Source organism: Oncorhynchus tshawytscha, linkage group LG12 (assembly GCF_018296145.1).
Source record: "Oncorhynchus tshawytscha isolate Ot180627B linkage group LG12, Otsh_v2.0, whole genome shotgun sequence".
Taxonomy (NCBI): domain Eukaryota; kingdom Metazoa; phylum Chordata; class Actinopteri; order Salmoniformes; family Salmonidae; genus Oncorhynchus; species Oncorhynchus tshawytscha.
The window spans coordinates 33187349-33199886 of record NC_056440.1 but is presented as its reverse complement, the minus strand read 5'-3'; the positions used below and the strand labels follow the sequence as shown (position 1 = coordinate 33199886).

General features: G+C 44.2%; 1 protein-coding gene across 1 annotated transcript in view; it reads right to left on the bottom strand.

The window, feature by feature from the left end:
* The window catches only part of si:dkeyp-14d3.1 (transmembrane protein 132D), a 175018-nt gene that overhangs the window by 56311 nt on the left and 106169 nt on the right, over positions 1-12538 (bottom strand). The gene's annotated exons all lie outside the window — the stretch shown is intronic.

Here is a 12538-nt window from a genome sequence, read left to right as displayed (position 1 = left end):
AGGAAACACGAACACCGCACAGACATGAAACAGAAACAATGACGCCTGGGGAAGGAATCAAAGGGAGTGACATATAAAGGACAGGTAATCAAGGAGGTGATGGAGTCCAGGTGAGTGTCATTATGCGCAGATGCGCGTAACGATGGTGACAGGTGTGCGCCATAACGAGCAGCCTGGTGTGCGCCATGGTGTGCGCCAAACGAGCAGCCTGGTGTGCGCCATAACGAGCAGCCTGGTGTGCGCCATGCAGCCTGGTGTGCGCCATAACGAGCAGCCTGGTGTGCGCCATAACGAGCAGCCTGGTGTCCTAGAGGCCAGCGAGGGAGAACACATGACAGTGAAAGACATGTTAATGTTTTGTAATTTAATAATTTGCAAATAACAGAAAGCATTTGAAGCTTCAATCATGTACTGAAAAAGTAATGTTGTACTCATTAGTTATTATCCTGGACAAACCATTTATTTTCACAAAACAATATTTTCTGGTGTTCTTTGTTTGAGCATAGTACTGTACATTTGAGCTTTTGGAATTACCGATGAGCAGTTAATCAACACCATATCAGAGCAGGGAATATACAATAAGAGGGACTCCCATTTACAGTATTGGGAGACTCTAGAAGAATGGATCTAATTCTGCACTAGACAGGATTCAAAACACCTTCATAGTGTTTAGGAGCTTTAGAGGGAACAACACCGAAAGAGAAGGGATCTAATTCTGCACTGGACATGCCTTTTCGGGTTAGTGCTCCCAGTCTCTGTCAAGGTGGTGCACAACTCTTGATTATGTGGTGTTAGAACAAACCATGCCAGGTTTCAGAACACCTCAGGATGAATGTTTCAGTACACTACCCTCACAACCATGTGTTTCAATATTCCAGCAAATATAAGGTTTTGTCTCCTTTTAAGGTGGTGCCAGCTGAGTTGCCACTAGTTTTAGTGTTACAAAGCACTTCGTTTTAACAGTGTAATGCTACCACCTGGATGGGAGACTTAGACTTTTTAGGAATGTGATACATTTTTGTCACCCTTATACCTGAGAAACCATATACCTAAAACGCACTTATATTGAGTGACTCCTTAACACTATTACCTTGCATGGCCTTGATGCGGGTTGTTCTGTGACCCAGGAGCAAATAGATACCAGTTCTGGAGACCCTATTTGATAGCCAATCAGCCCTGTCTCAGCCACACAGATTGATTGTTTTTCAGCCTTTGCCTTATAACATCTGGGAGAAGTGGCTGCCCAGTTTATCATTGGCCTCTGTTAGCATTCAGCACGGTGCGGTCGCTGCTTGGAGATGTGGTCTGGGCTATAATTTCTGCCCGCATCTGGCTTGTATCTGAAAATAAGTGAGACTTATAGTGTCAGCCAGAGTGACACAGCCAGCATGAGAAGCAGCCAGCCAAGCTCCCTGTGCTGTCCCAGGCTACAGGCTAGTGATCCCGCTCGCCACATCTGCCTCTGCCTGCCCTAAAACATTCACATTCTAACCCAGCCACCTTGACCACTGCTCCCACTAGAGCAGGTCAAGCACAACATTGAGCCAGGGATTTGAAAGGCTTGTATTATTCATAAAGCACTGGTGAGAGCGAGAGAGAAAGCAGTAAAAATACATCTGGTGTGGAGAGGGAGAGAGACCCATCTGTGCTTATACCTATGTCAAAACCACTGGGGCAGTTTGAAACCCAGCTTAATGTGTCTTGCTAACGTAGCCTACCGTACGAATAAGTAGGAGCACATCATTGACCAATGCAGTCTTATCTACTCAATAATATTTTACTTGATTGTTGTGTGCATAACCTATTATAATACTGGGCGTGCTGGCCCACTCATATTTTTTTCTCTTAATTTGAGCAGGTGATGAATTAATATGACAGATGCACATATAAAATGTGATAGCCCTTCAACAGTCAAGCAATTTAAGTTCATTATTTTTTTTATTTTAAAGCGTAGATAACCCACTACTCTGAGATAAACAAACGTTTTCTACCTTTCACATTATTTGTGTACAGGGAGACAATAAAAAGGGCATAAGAAGATGACAAATATGTTTCAGAAAATAAATGACAATCCATCTGTGTCATGAAGCTATTAAATTGGAACTGCCAACATTTTAGTAACATGTAATCTTGTTAAAATCTGTTCATATACACCCCCAGGGAGAATAACACCTTTTAAAAGAAAAAATTGACAAGTGAGCACTTACAGTGCATTCGGAAAGTATTCAGATCCCTTGACTTTTTCCACATTTTGTTACATTAGAGCCTTTTTCTAAAATTGATTAAATTTGCCCCTTAGCCACTCCTGCGTTTTCTTGGCTGTGTGCTCGCGTCTGGCTTGTATTGTTGCTCTGTTGGAAGGTGCACCTTCTCCCCATTCTGAGGTCCTGAGTACACTGGAGCATGTTTTCATCAAGGATCTCTCTGTACTGTGCTCCGTTCATCTTTCCTTCGATCCTGACTAATCTCCCAGTCCCTGCCGCTGAAAAACATCCCCACAGCATGATGCTGCCACCACCATTCTTCACTGTAGCAATGGTGCCAGGTTTCCTCCAGACGTGACGCTTGGTATTCAGGCCAAAGAGTTCAATGTTGGTTTCATCAGACCAGAGAATGTTGTTTCTCATGGTCTGAGAGTCTTTAGGTGCCTTTTGGCAAACTCCAAGTTGGCTGTCATGTGCCTTTTACTGAGGAGTGGCTTCCGTCTGGCCACTCTACCATAAAGACCTGATTGGTGGAATGCTGCAGAGATTGTTGTCCTTCTGGAAGGTTTTCCCATCTCCATAGAGGGAACTCTGGAGCTCTGTCAGAGTGACCATCGGGTTCTTGCTCACCTCCCTGACCAAGGCCCTTTTCCCCCAATTACTCAGTTTGGCTGGGAGGCCAGCTCTCGGTGGTTCCAAACTTCTTCCATTTAAGAAGGACAGAGACCACTGTGTTTTTGGGGACCTTCAATGATGCAGACAATTTTTGGTACACTTCACAAGATCCGTGCCTCGACAGAATCCTTTCTTTGAGCTCTACGGACAATTCCTTCGACCTCATCGCTTGGTTTTTGCTCTGACATGCACTGTCAACTGTGGGACCTTATATAGACAGGTGTGTGCCTTTCCAATTTGGTCCAATCAATTGAATTTACCACTGGTGGACTCCAATCAAGTTGTAAAAACATCTCAAGGATGATCAATGGAAACAGGATGCACCTGAGCTCAATTTTGAGTCTCATAGCAAAGGGTCTGAATACCTATGTAAATAAAATAAAATAAAAATTCATACATTTGGAAAAATTAAAAAAAGTTTGTTTTTGCTTTGTCATTATGGGGTATTGTGTGTAGATTTCTTAGGACTTTTTATTTAATCCATTTTAGAATAAGAAAAAAAAAGTCAAAGGGTCTGAATACTTTCCGAATCCCCCGTAGAAATTGTCATTTTAATATTTTCTTAAATTCATAGAATGTTTGGGAATGTAGAGTAAGGCATTTGTGAAAATTCTATAGCAGTATAGAGTCGGAAAGCGGCCGTGCGGTTTTACAATTATTAGACACTGCAGTAAATAAAACCTAGTAAAAATGTGTCAGTCTTGTCCAGGACCGGACAATACACAGACTGGTGCGCCATAGCCAATCAGAACTACATTAGGCCTTTATGCAAATAAGCCGTTTACCACACCGGCCTGCCATCATTCACTTTAAACTGGACTGTGTGTTTACAGGCAGTAGCAACAGCATGACATTAGATCAGTGGAACACATTCGCCAAAAGCTACAAAATACTGAATGGATTTCTGCAAATATGTGACTCGTTTCAGGAAACTAGGCGTATGGCCAGAAATTAAATTATGAGCCTACTGTAGTTGGTTTAGCCATGAAAAATGACAGGAACCTTCCCGGTAGCCATGATTGGCTGACATAATGGATGGGCTGGACATGCCGAGACATGAGTTTGGATTGGTCTGCCATGTAGCACGCTTCTGTCTATAACATGAGCTGTGCAGGTAATCCTTTCTAATGCAGCTTTTTTTTAAAGCCATCACATAGTAGAACTGCAAAAGTTTTGCTCTCCAAAATTCTGGCATTTGATTGCAAATATGCAGAGGGAGTCAAAAAGAGAACACACCTGTCTCCGGAATAAATCTTCAAACTAAGGGCAACCATGGCATCCATGACCGAGAGTGGAGAAACCATCCATATTTCTGGGTAAGAGAGTCTAGCTAGCTACATTTTCAGATATTATACGTTTCAAATGTTGTTTTCATTGCAAGTTAAAGTGTAATGTTATAGCTAGCTATCTAATGTTAGCTGGCTGGCTCGCTAGCTAATGTTGCATGTATGATCTGTGTAGTAATATTATTTGTATCTCAGAGTCAATTTAATTGCTAGTTATTGCCTAATGTTAGCTAGCTAGCTGATATTGAACCCGGTTGGTTAGATACCTGCAGATTCCTGCAGGGTAGTAATGTTGAGTTGGGATTATGGTTCATTGTTTAGCTAGCTAGCTACATGTCTAAACAAAAGACTCCACTATGCAAGTAACCATCTCACTGTACCGTTAGATTTTATTTGATATAGTATGTGTTTACCAGAGATGGTAATGTGAAGAACAACATGACCTGCAACAAAGTCAAATTGGTATATAACGTTAGGCAAACGAGACAGTGTCCAAGTAAAAACATTATCAGGTAGAAACCCCTGCTTTTATTTTGTCACACTCACAACCGTAAGCTATATTCTGTAATTGGCTTGCCATGGATGATGGCACCGACAGAGATGGTCGCCTCACTTCAGGTACATAGAAAACTATGCAGTTATTTGTTTTTTAATGTACTATTGCTTACATTGTTAGCCCAGAAAGTCTCAAGTGTTATTACATACAGCCGGAAAGAACTATCTGATATAAAAGCGATGTCAACTTACCATCATTACGACCAGGAATACGTCTTTCCCGAAGCGGATCCTTTGTTCGGACCTCCACCCTGGACATGCGATCTTATCCCAGAGGCCAACCCAAAACAACACGGTCGCCGCAGGAGAGGCAGACGGAGCAGCCTACTTGTCAGACTCAGAAGGCGAGCACACCATCCACCGCTTCCGAGCATATTACTTGCCAATGTCCAATCTCCAGATAACAAGGCGGACGGAATTATGGCACGAGGTGCCTTCCATAGAGACATCAGAGATTGCAACATTCTCTGTTTCACGGAAACATGGCTCACTCAGGATACATTGTCAGAGTCGGTACAGCCACCCGATTTCTTCACGTATCGTGCAGACAGAAACAAACAACTCTCTGGTAAGAAGAAGGGCGGGGGTGTATGCCTTATGATTGACAACTCATGGTGTAATCACAACAACATACAGGAACTCAAGTCCTTTTGTTCACCTGACCTAGAATTCCTTACAATCAAATGCCGACCGCATTATCTTCCAAGAGAACTCTCTTCGATTATAGTCACAGCCGTGTATATCCCCCCAAGCAGATACCTCGTCGACCATGAAAGAACTTCACTGGACTCTATGTAAACTGGAAACCATACATCCTGAGGCTGCATTTATTGTAGCTGGGGATTTTAACAAAGCTAACCTAAGATTAATACCCCCTAAATTCTATCAGCATATAGAATGCTCAAAACGATCTGGCAGAATTCTGGATCATTGCTACTCTTCCTTCCACAATGCATACAAAGCCCTCCTGCGCCCTGTCTTTGGCAAATCTGACCATGAATCCATTTTGTTGCTTCCAGCCTATAGACCTAAACTCAAACAGGAAACGCCCGTGCTCAGGTCAATACAACACTGGTCTGACCAATTGGATTCCACGCTTCAAGATTGCTTCGATCACATGGACTGGGATATGCTGTGGATAGCCTCAGACAGCAACATTCATATATACGCTGACTCATGAAGCGAGTTTATTAGCAAGTGCATCGGCGATGTCATACCTGCTGTGACTATTAAAACCTTCCCTAACCAGAAACTGTGGATTAATGGCAGCTTTCTCTTAAAACTGAAAGCGCGAACCACCACTTTTAATCATGGCAAGGCGACAGGAAACATGACCAAATACAAATTATTATTCACTCCACAAGGCAATCAAACTAGCAAAGTGTCAGTATAGAGACAAAGAAGAGTCGCAATTTAACGGCTCAAACACAAGATGTATGTGGACGGATTACAGAAAGAAAACCAGCCCTGTCGCGGACATCGACGAATTGCTCCCAGACAAATTAAACAACTCCTTTACGCACTTTGAGGACAATCAGTGCCACTGACACGGCCCGCTACCAAAGCCTGTGGGCTCTCCTTCTCCGTGGCCAAAGTGAGTAAAACATTTAAACCTGTTAACTCTCGCAAGGCTGCCAGTCCAGACTTCCGGCACTGACAGAGATGGCCGCCTCGCTTCGCGTTCCTAGGAAACTATGCAGTTTTTTGTTTTTTTTACGTGTTATTTCTTACATTGGTACCCCAGGTCATCTTAGGTTTCATTACATACAGCCGAGAAGAACTACTGAATATAAGAGCAGCGTCAACTCACCATCAGTACGACCAAGAATATGACTTTTGCGAAGCGGATCCTGTGTTCTGCCTTTCACACAGGACAACGGAATGGATCCCAGCCGGCGACCCAGAAAAACGACTTTGAAAAAGAGGGAAACGAAGCGGTCTTCTGGTCAGACTCCGGAGACGGGCACATCGTGCACCACTCCCTAGCATACTTCTCGCCAATGTCCAGTCTCTTGACAACAAGGTTGATGAAATCCGAGCAAGGGTAGCATTCCAGAGGGACATCAGAAACTGTAACGTTCTTTGCTTCACGGAAACATGGCTCACTGGAGAGACGCTATCGGAGTCGGTGCAGCCAGCTGGTTTCTCCACGCATCGCGCCGACAGAAACAAACATCTTTCTGGTAAGAAGAGGGGCGGGGGCGTATACTTCATGGTTAACGAGACGTGGTGTGGTCACAACAACATACAGGAACTCAAGTCCTTCTGTTCACCTGATTTAGAATTCCTCACAATCAAATGTCGACCGCATTATCTACCAAGGGAATTCTCTTCGATTATAATCACAGCCGTATATATTCCCCCCAAAGCAGACACATCGATGGCTCTGAATGAACTTTATTTGACTCTTTGCAAACTGGAATCCATATATCCTGAGGCTGCATTCATTGTAGCTGGGGATTTTAACAAGGCTAATCTGAAAACAAGACTACCTAAATTGTATCAGCATATCGATTGCGCAACCAGGGCTGGAAAAACCTTGGATCATTGCTATTCTAACTTCCGCGACGCATATAAGGCCCTGCCCCGCTCTCCTTTCGGAAAAGCTGACCACGACTCCATTTTATTGCTCCCTGCGTACAGACAGAAACTAAAACAAGAAGCTCCCACGCTGAGGTCTGTTCAACGCTGGTCCAATCTGATTCCACACTCCAAGACTGCTTCCATCACGTGGACTGGGATATGTTTCGTATTGCATCAAACAACAACATTGACGAATACGCTGATTCGGTGAGCGAGTTCATTAGAACGTGCGTTGAAGATGTCGTTCCCATAGCAACGATTAAAACATTCGCAAACCAGAAACCGTAGATTGATGGCAGCATTCGCGTGAAACTGAAAGCGCGAACCACTGCTTTTAATCAGGGCAAGGTGACCGGAAACATGACCGAATACAAACAGTGTAGCTATTCCCTCCGCAAGGCAATCAAACAAGCTAAGCGTCAGTATAGAGACAAAGTAGAATCTCAATTCAACGGCTCAGACACATGAGGTATATGGCAGGGTCTACAGTCAATCACGGATTACAAAAAGAAAACCAGCCCCGTCACGGACCAGGATGTCTTGCTCCCAGGCAGACTAAATAACTTTTTTGCCCGCTTTGAGGACAATACAGTGCCACTGACACGGCCCGCAACCAAAACATGCGGACTCTCCTTCACTGCAGCCGACGTGAGGAAAACATTTAAAGGTGTTAACCCTCGCAAGGCTGCAGGCCCAGACTGCATCCCCAGCCGCGCCCTCAGAGCATGGTGGCTGGTTGTTTATGGACATATTCAATCAATCCCTATCCCAGTCTGTTGTTCCCACATGCATCAAGAGGGCCACCATTGTTCCTGTTCCCAAGAAAGCTAAGGTAACTGAGCTAAACGACTACCACCCCGTAGCACTCACTTCCGTCATCATGAAGTGCTTTGAGAGACTAGTCAAGGACCATATCACCTCCACCCTACCTGACACCCTAGACCCACTCCAATTTGCTTACCGCCCAAATAGGTCCACAGACGATGCAATCTCAACCACACTGCACACTGCCCTAACCCATCTGGACAAGAGGAATACCTATGTGAGAATGCTGTTCATCGACTACAGCTCGGCATTTAACACCATAGTACCCTCCAAGCTCGTCATCCAGCTCGAGACCCTGGATCTCGACCCCGCCCTATGCAACTGGGTACTGGACTTCCTGACGGGCCGCCCCCAGGTGGTGAGGGTAGGCAACAACATCTCCACCCCGCTGATCCTCAAAATTGGGGCCCCACAAGGGTGCATTCTGAGCCCTCTCCTGTACTCCCTGTTCACCCACGACTGCGTGGCCACGCACGCCTCCAACTCAATCATCAAGTTTGCGGACGACACAACAGTGGTAGGCTTCATTACCAACAACGACGAGACGGCCTACAGGGAGGAGGTGAGGGCCCTCGGAGTGTGGTGTCAGGAAAATAACCTCACACTCAACGTCAACAAAACTAAGGAGATGATTGTGGACTTCAGGAAACAGCAGAGGGAACACCCCCCTATCCAGGAAGAAATTCGGCTTGTCACCAAAAGCACTCACAAACTTCTACAGATGCACAATCGAGAGCATCCTGGCGGGCTATATCACCGCCTGGTATGGCAACTGCTCCGCCCACAACCGTAAGGCTCTCCAGAGGGTAGTGAGGTCTGCACAACGCATCACCGGGGGCAAACTACCTGCCCTCCAGGACACCTACACCACCCGATGTCACAGGAAGGCCATAAAGATCATCAAGGACAACAACCACCCGAGCCACTGCCTGTTCACCCCGCTATCATCCAGAAGGCGAGGTCAGTACAGGTGCATCAAAGCTGGGACCGAGAGACTGAAAAACAGCTTCTATCTCAAGGCCATCAGACTGTTAAACAGCCACCACTAACATTGAGTGGCTGCTGCCAACACACTGACTCAACTCCAGCCACTTTAATAATGGGAATTGATGGGAAATTATGTAAAATATATCATTAGCCACTTTAAACAATGCTACCTAATATATTGTTGACATACCCTACATTATTCATCGCATATGTATACGTATATACTGTACTCTATATCATCTACTGCATCTTTATGTAATACATGTATCACTAGCCACTTTAAACTATGCCACTTTGTTTACATTCTCATCTCATATGTATATACTGTACTCGATACCATCTACTGCATCTTGCCTATGCCGCTCTGTACCATCACTCATTCATATATCTTTATGTACATATTCTTTATCCCTTTACACTTGTGTGTATAAGGTAGTAGTTTTGGAATTGTTAGCTAGATTACTTGTTGGTTATTACTGCATTGTCGGAACTAGAAGCACAAGCATTTCGCTACACTCGCATTAACATCTGCTAAACATGTGTATGTGACAAATAAAATTTGATTTGATTTGGAGACAGCATCCCCAGCCGCATCCTCAGAGCATATACAGACCAGCTGGCTGGTGTGTTTATGGACATATTCAACCATTCCCTATCCCAGTCTGCTGTTCCCACATGCTCTAAGATGGCTACCATTGTTCATGTTCCCAAGAAAGCTAAAGTAACTGAATTAAATGACTATCGCCCCATTGCACTCACTTCTGTCATCATGAAGTGCTTTGAGACACTAGTCAAGGATCATATTACCTCCACCCTACCTGATACCCTAGACCCACTCCAATTTGCTTACTGCCCCAATAGGTCCACTAACGATGCAATCGCCATCACACTGCACACTGCCCTATCCCATCTGGACAAGAGGAATACCTATGCAAGAATGTTGTTCATTGACTACAGCTCAACATTTAACACCATAGTACCCTCCAAACTCATCATTAAGCTCAAGACCCTGGGTCTCGACCCCACCCTGTGCACCCTTTGATGGGCCGCTCCCAGGTGGTGAAGGTAGGAAACAACATCTCAACCCCGCTGATTCTCAACACTGGAGTTCCACAAGGGTGCATTCTCAGCCCTCACCTGTACTCCCTGTTCACCCATGACTGCGTGGCCATGCACGCTTCCAACTCAATCATCAAGTTTGCAGACGACACTACAGTGGTAGGCCCGATTACCAACAACATCGAGACGGCCTTCAGGGAGGAGGTGAGGGCCCTCGGAGTGTTGTGTCAGGAAAATAACCTCTCACTCAACGTCAACAAAACATGGACGACAGGAAACAGCAGAGGAAGCTGTTCCTCTAGTGGAGAAGGTGGAAAGTTTTATCGGACAAACTGAAATGGTCCACCCACACAGACAGCGTGGTGAGGAAGGTGCAACAACGCCTCTTCAACCTCAGGAGGCTGAAGGAATTTGGCTTGTCACCCAAAACCCTGACAAACTTTTACAGATGCACAATCGGGAGCATCCTGTTGAGCTGTATCACCGCCTGGTACGGCAATTGCACCGCCCTCAACTGCAAGGCTCTCCAGAGGGTAGTGCGGTCTGCATAACGTATCACCGGGGGTAAACTACTTGCCCTCCAGGACACCTATAGCCCCCAATGTCACAGGACGGCAAAAAAGATTAATGACAACAACCACCCGAGCCACTGCCTGTTCACCGCGCTATCATCCAGAAGGCGAGGTCAGTACAGGTGCATCAAAGCTGGGACCGAGAGACTGAAAAACAGCTTCTATCTCAAGGCAATCAGACTGTTAAACAGCCATTACTAACATAGAGAGGCTGCTGCCAACATACAGACTCAAATCTCTGGCCACTTAAATAAATGGACTCAATAAAAGGTATCACTAGTCACTTTTAATAACGCCACTTTAATAATGTTTACATATTCTACATTACTCATCTCATATATATATGTACTGTGTTCTATACCATCTACTGCATCTTACCTATGCCGCACGCCATCGCTCATCCATATATTAATATGTACATAATTGGTTCATCCCTTTACATTTGTGTATATGTGTATAAGGTAGTTGTTGTGAATGTTAGATTACTGTTAAATATTATTGCAGTCGGAACTAGAAGCACAAGCATTTCACTACGCTCGCATTAACATCTGCTAACCATGTGTAAGTGACCAATAAAATTGATTTGATTTACTTGTAAATAATGATCTTGTTTAGAGTTTTTTTCCTGAAATAAAGAATACAAATGAGCTAAAGTGAAGACGTTGTTAGCTTTATGACATGGTCACCATTTTAACTGGCTAGCCAGCTAAGGTAACATTAACTAGCTAGCTAGAAATGAACCAAAACATTGTTTAGGAAGTAGCTTTCAGTTGCCTGGTTTGCTAAATTGACATATCCTAAATTCATTTTTAAACAGGTGGGTTTATTGGTGTTAAAATACACCAACCTTTAGTCTTGAAATCTTTGGTTGTTTAGTACATGGCCTCATGTGGATCCTTAAAGAGATGGGTGGAGCTAAGGCTTAAGAGGGTGGGAATAATGCTGAATGGGTGTAGACAAAGAAGAGCTCTCCAGTAGGTATACCAAAAATCATCAAGGGCCATTTTCTCAAAAGTGCGGTTTTGAGAAAATTTAGCAACTTTAGTTTAGCAACTTTCAGAATTTCAGAATTACTTTCCCGATATACCATTTTCTAGTCTCTACTTTTATGCAATATTTAAAAAAAAACGCCATTTCAAATGTTGCTACACAAGACCGAATCGAGCCGGTTGGCCACATATGTAAATACCGCAGGAGTTCTCTTACATTTGGGAACTTTACAGTCCTATTGATCAAACAACCATGAAAAGGTAGGTGCTTTCTCCCTCAGTTATGCACATCAACAAGAACAAGATCAACAACTAATGCTAGCCAGAGCAAGATGAGCTAAAATCTAACGAGGGGATATTAGCTAAACCATCTCAAACCTTTTCTATTTGTTTCTTTTCTGTCTGATTGTTTCATATCTGGAAAGTAGTTAAAACGCTGTCAGTTCCACTTTAAGCAGGCTAAGAGACTTTCAAAGCAGAAATACTTTCCCATGTCCTTTCATCCACTCCACTCTCCTCTCTGTGTAGTGCCCAGTGTGCTCTCTCTTTCTCAGTCCAATAGGCATTTAATTGGGAGGAAGTGAACATGGTGGAGGAGAAGAGAATAAAGGCCTGGTTTACACCACGCAGAACAATTTATCACTGCATGACAACTCATTGAAGTGTTGGGGAGGTTTGTGAAATGAATGCTCCCTTTTAATGAGGGTCTCTCCATTTCACACTCTTTTTCTCCACCTGAGACCAAGCCACCTCTCTCTCTATGTTAATTTTCTCTCTCCCTTCTTTCCCCTCAGAGAGGTTGT